The sequence below is a fragment of the Urocitellus parryii genome, chromosome 3, assembly GCF_045843805.1.
Source record: "Urocitellus parryii isolate mUroPar1 chromosome 3, mUroPar1.hap1, whole genome shotgun sequence".
NCBI classification, from domain to species: Eukaryota; Metazoa; Chordata; class Mammalia; order Rodentia; family Sciuridae; genus Urocitellus; species Urocitellus parryii.
In genome coordinates this window covers 67308981-67314694 of record NC_135533.1, presented here as the reverse complement: position 1 = coordinate 67314694, position 5714 = coordinate 67308981, and the positions used below count along the sequence as shown (strand labels likewise).

General features: G+C 37.8%; 1 non-coding gene across 1 annotated transcript; it reads left to right on the top strand.

Annotated features, from left to right (window-relative positions):
- The first annotated feature begins 3458 nt into the window (after window positions 1–3458).
- On the top strand, window positions 3459–3584 carry LOC144254036 (U6atac minor spliceosomal RNA). The gene has a single exon (XR_013343410.1). It is a non-coding gene; the product is annotated as a U6atac minor spliceosomal RNA (small nuclear RNA).
- Window positions 3585–5714: the final 2130 nt, after the last annotated feature.

Below are 5714 nucleotides of genomic sequence, written 5' to 3'. Positions count from 1 at the left end.
CTTGCCTATTTTTTGCTTTGTTGTCATTGTTTTTAGTGACATATTAAAAAAAGATATCATTGCCTAGACCAACATCAGTTTTCTTCCACTCATTTTATAGTTTCAAGTCTTTTAAGTCTTTAACCCACTTTGAATTGAGTACAAGATGAGAGTCCAATTTCATAGTTTGCAGGCAAACAAGAATTGCATTCTTCAGTTCTCCCAGCATTTATCAAAGAGACTATGCTTTCCCCATTATGTGTTCTTGGCATGTTTGTTAAAGATGAGCTGATTTGTTTCTGGACTTCTGTTCCATCAAATTCATCTGTGTGTCTGTTTTTATGCAACACCAGGCTATTTTGATTACTGTAATTTTGTAATATATTTTACAACCAGAAAGTGTGATAAATAACTCCAGTTTTATTTTTTCATGCTCAAGACTCTTTTGGCTATTCACAGTACTTTGTCGTTCCACATCAAATTTAGGATGGTTTTCCTGTTTTTGTAAAGAAATCCCTTGAGATTTTGACAGGGATTGCACTGAATCTGTAGATCACTTTAAATTCTCTGCAACAAAAATTTTAAAAAAAATAATAAAGTGAAGTGATAACCTGCAGAATAGGAGAGATTATTTGCAGATATTTTCAGATATTTGAAAATAGATGTGACAAAGTTTTGGTATGAGAAATATATAAGGAAATCAACATCAAAAAGACAAATAACTACACAAGAAGAACTAAGAAACTAGAGTGTCTTTTATCTCAAAAGAAGACATAAAATAGATAATAATCCTATGAAAATGTCATTAATTATAAAGGAAATGCAAATCAGAACCAATGAGGTGTTATCTCACACTTGTTAAAATGGCTGTGACCAAAAAAACAGAAGATAACAAGTGCTAGAAAGAATGAAGAGAAAGAACCTTTGCACACTTGTGGTAGAAATGTAAACTAGTACAACCATATGAAAAATAGTATGACAGTGACTCAAAAAATAATGACAAACAGAATTATCCTCTAACCCATCATCCCCACTCTTGGATTTATATGGAAAGGAGGTGAAATCAGTATCTCAAAAGGATATCTGTGTTTCATATTCCTTGCAGAATTATTCATAATAGCAAAGGTATGGAAATGAAGTATCTGTTGATAAGTTGAATTGATACAAAAAATAGATTTTATTCAGCATCAGAAAAGGAAATTGTGTCAATGTAGAGGACATTATGCTAAGTGTACTAAGGCAGACACAGAAAGATAAATACTGCATGATATCACATGTGAAATGTAACATAGTCAAATTCATAAAAGCAGCTAGGTGTGGTGGTACATGCTTGTAATCCCAGCGACTCAAGAGACTGAGTCAAGAGGAATGCAAATTCAAAGCCAGCCTCAGCAACATAGTGAGGCCCTACACAACTTAGTGAGACCCTATCTCAAAATTTTTAAAAAAAGAAAGAAAGGAGATGTGACTCAGAGGTTAGGCATCCCTGGGTTTAATTCCCGATACCAAAAATAAGAAAAATAAAGTTATAAAAGCAGCAATTAGAATGGTGGTTTCTACAGGACATGATATGGAGGAAATTGGGAGATGTTGGTTAAAGAGGATAAATGTTTAGTTACACGGGATGGGTAAGTTCTGCACTCCAATGTACAACCTGGTGATGATACAGTATTGGATACTTGGAATTTACCAATATAATTGATCTTCAGTGTTCTTACCACACATACACACAAAATAAGCAGAAACTAAAAGAATTTATAAACACCAAGCCAGCACTACAAAACATACTTAATGTAATACTTTACAGAGAAGAAATGAAAAATAAATATCAAAGCCAGTAAATGAATGGATCTCAGTAGAATGGTCAATTAAAGGAGAATCAAATCTGACTTAAACATAAAAAATAAGTCATTTGTTTTCTTTTAATTTATGAAGAACAACACATCACTATCAAAAGCACGTATTTTTAAATTAAAAACGGTCACTGACTTGTGTCAGCTCTCATTGTCTGTTAGTAACTTCAAAGATTACTGCCTAAGTTAAAAAGAAACTCCTTCAATGTCAACAAAACATTCTTGAAGTTTTTCTTACAATTTTGGCAGTCATTTACATAGTCCTGATAATTACAATGAAATTTTCTCCATATTGCTTCATATTTCAAAAATGTATTAAAGCACTGTTATATGAGAAGAAATTTTAATTTCAACATAACTTCATCTAGGTCGTAAACCACCTTTTCCTTTTTCAGAAACTCAGATTTAATTGAATTGGTAATGTGATATGATGAGGAAATTAAATTGTACTGCCATTTTTTATCTTCCAATATTGACTATCTTGTGAACACTTCTTTGTTTCAAGAATACTGAACTGGATAAAACAGAACAGTAAATCTTTGTAATTCAGATCTCAACCAATGAACATTGGCAAAGTAAATAAGATCATTAAATTTATTATATATCTTTTCATTATTTTTACCCTGCAGTGATTTATATCATTTATATGTACATCTGCATGTGTAGCTAGATCACTTTTATAGGATCTACTTTAGAAAATTGAGCACAAATATTTTCAATATTTATACACAGTGAATTTTTATATAATGGAATAAAGCAAGGAACATTAGTTTGTTTTAAACTTCTAATAAATCCAGATATTGATCCAATATAGCTAAAACACTATCAAAAACAAACTTCTTTAAGATTTTGCTATTATTCATCTTTAGCAGTTATAAAGGATTCAAAATTGTCTTTGCCAAGGCTTAAAACTTTTAGGCTATGAATTGGCAATCATACATTTTTTTGTAAGTTATACAACCTGTGACAGAATACCATCATAAATATTAATCAACCCATGTATCTTGTATGATTCACACAAAGCTAAAGAAAACTATTCACTGTTTTTCAAAGTTTGAATTAATCACTTTCAAGCATAATGTTCTGATGACTTAATTGAAGATTTCACTTTTGTAAAATACACTTTTTAGACTTATAATTACTTTATAAAATTCATGTGAATAAAATTTACTTTACCATCTCTCCATCTAAATATGGCTTTGTTTCTAATCCAAGCAATTCTATACAATGTCAAATTAAAAGTTCAAATTTTGCCTAAAATCATTAAAATTTTTCATTTGTTTTGAAGGTTGTTATTCTTTGAGTTTTGAGTGGAAGTTTAAAAATGTCTAGAACAACTCAAGGAGGTAAATTTGCTTTTTTATATTTTTTGTTTCACTATGTAGTTACATGAAATTTTAAAATGATTAAAAAAATTTTACATGATAAATTTTGATTCTGATATAGCAAATTATAATTGATATTTGTTGATACTTATAACTTCTGTCTCCCTTTTGCTATATTTTTTGTCATAGTATCAACTTCTCCATTTTTCACTAAATTCTGCATCAATCATAAGCATATAAAATAAATTTTAATTTGTCTATCATTTCTATTTAAAGTTTTTTCTAATTAAAATTATAATTAGTGTTGTATGAAAGGAGAGAAGGTTAGCACTCCCCTTGACAAGGATGGAAGAGGCCCTCGGGCCTGACAACACGCATACGGTTAAGGCATTGCCACCTACTTAGTGGCATCTAACCATCGTTTTTAGGCAGTCAGCGGCCACCATCCGGGAAAGCTGAAGGATACACCGCCACTCTCCTTCAGAGTGTGACATCAAAACAGGTCGGTGTCATTCAGCTCACCCCCCAGACAGCGGGAATTCGCATAAAATCTCTCCTAGGCTTGCCGGGAGAGGGAGTATCAAGCTGAGCCTCCATACAGACTAGGGGGAAACCAGAGACACCTGACTTCCAACCCCTCCTCCCAGTAGCAGCCAAAAGGAAACCTGGCTAGCCAGCGCTGGGGGAGGGGCAAGCAGAAAAAATCAAAGTGATAGAGTGCCAGGGATCCCAGCAGCCTGCAGCAGGGCCCCGGAGATCCAGGCCAACTGATTCGCGTGGCCTGCCCTGCGGCTACAGAAGGCGTGGCGCCTCAGTGAAGCCATTAATTGGCAAGCAGGGAGGTTAGGGAAGGCCATTAGGTGGAATCCCACCAGCCAAGCCCACACGGACCCTTGGGCCGAGCACGGGATCTCAGAAGGGGAAGGAAGCGGTACAGTCCCATCCCCCACAGCGGACACTCCACCGAGGCAGTCAGCGGCCACCATCCGGGAAAGCTGAAGGATACACCGCCACTCTCCTTCAGAGTGCAACATCAAAACAGCGGACACTCCATCCAGGCAGTCAGTGGCCACCATCCGGGAAAGCTGAAGAATACACCACCACTCTCCAACAGCTTGCAACATCAAAACAGCCAGCAGCAGGACCCCGGAGATCCAGGCCAACGGATTCGCGCGGCCTGCCCCGCAGCTACAGAAGGCGTGGCGCCTCAGAGAAGCCATTAATTAGCAAGCAGGGAGGTTAGGGACTGCCATTAGGTGGAATCCCGCCAGCCAAGCCCACCGCCCACGCCCGGAACAGGCCCAGCGATCTGCCAGCATTGTAGTCACGACACCCCAATTGGAATAGGGACAGAGCAGAGCCGCCTTCCACTCCCGGAACAGGCCCAGAGAGCCGCCAGCGTGGTAGACACGTCACCCCAATTGGAGTAGGGGCACAGCCGCCGCCCGCACCTGCAAGGGAGACTTTTCAAGTATACAAGAGCAACATAAATAAATAGGGGGTAAATTTCAAAACACAACAGTTGCACCAAGCAGAAAGAAACGCGAGCAGTATGAAAAGACAAGGAAAGAAAGGACCACAAGCAATGCAGGTCAACTCAACTTTAGAAGAGGTAATAGCTGCAACAGATGGAATATCAGATAAAGAGTTCAGGATATATATGCTTCAGATGATCTGGAGTCTCAAGGAAGACATGAGACAGCAAAATCAGACAATGAAAGATCACATTGACAAACAAATCCAGGAAGTAAAAGATCAATTTCACAGGGAGATAGAGGTAATAAAAAACAAACAAATTGAAATTCTAGAAATGCAGGAAACAATAAACCAACTTAAAAACTCAATTGAGAATACTACCAGCAGAGTAGATCATTTAGAAGAGAGAACATCAGACAATGAAGACAAAGTATTTCAACTGGAAAAGAACATAGACAGCTCAGCAAGTCTGCTAAGAAACCATGAGCAGAACATCCAAGAATTATGGGACAATATCAAAAGACCAAATTTAAGAGTCATTGGGATACAGGAAGGCACAGAGCTCCATTCCAAAGGAATAAACAGTCTATTCAGTGAAATAATACGAGAAAACTTCCCAGAATTGAAGATTGAGACAGAATCCCAAATCCTAGAAGCCTACAGGACGCCGAATGTGCAAAATCATAAGAGATCCACACCTAGACACATTATAATGAAGATGTCCAACATACAGAATAAGGAGAGAATTTTAAAAGCTGCAAGAGAAAGAAAGCAGATTACATTTAGGGGTAAACCAATCAGGATAACAGCTGATCTCTCAACACAGACTCTGAAAGCTAGAAGATCCTGGAATAACATATTTCAAACACTGAAATGCCGCAAACTGCCCTGCCCCGGGCCGGCTGAGTCCCGCTCCTGCTGCCGAGCACTGCCTGCGGCACCCCTGCTGAGCGATCCCCTGCTGAGCTGTCAGTGCACACGGGCTTGCAATCTTGCAACCCGGTTGGGCACAAAAACACAAGCCAGTCAGACTGAGACAAAGTTTTATTTAGAGAGAGGCCGTGTGCGTCCCCTAACAGGT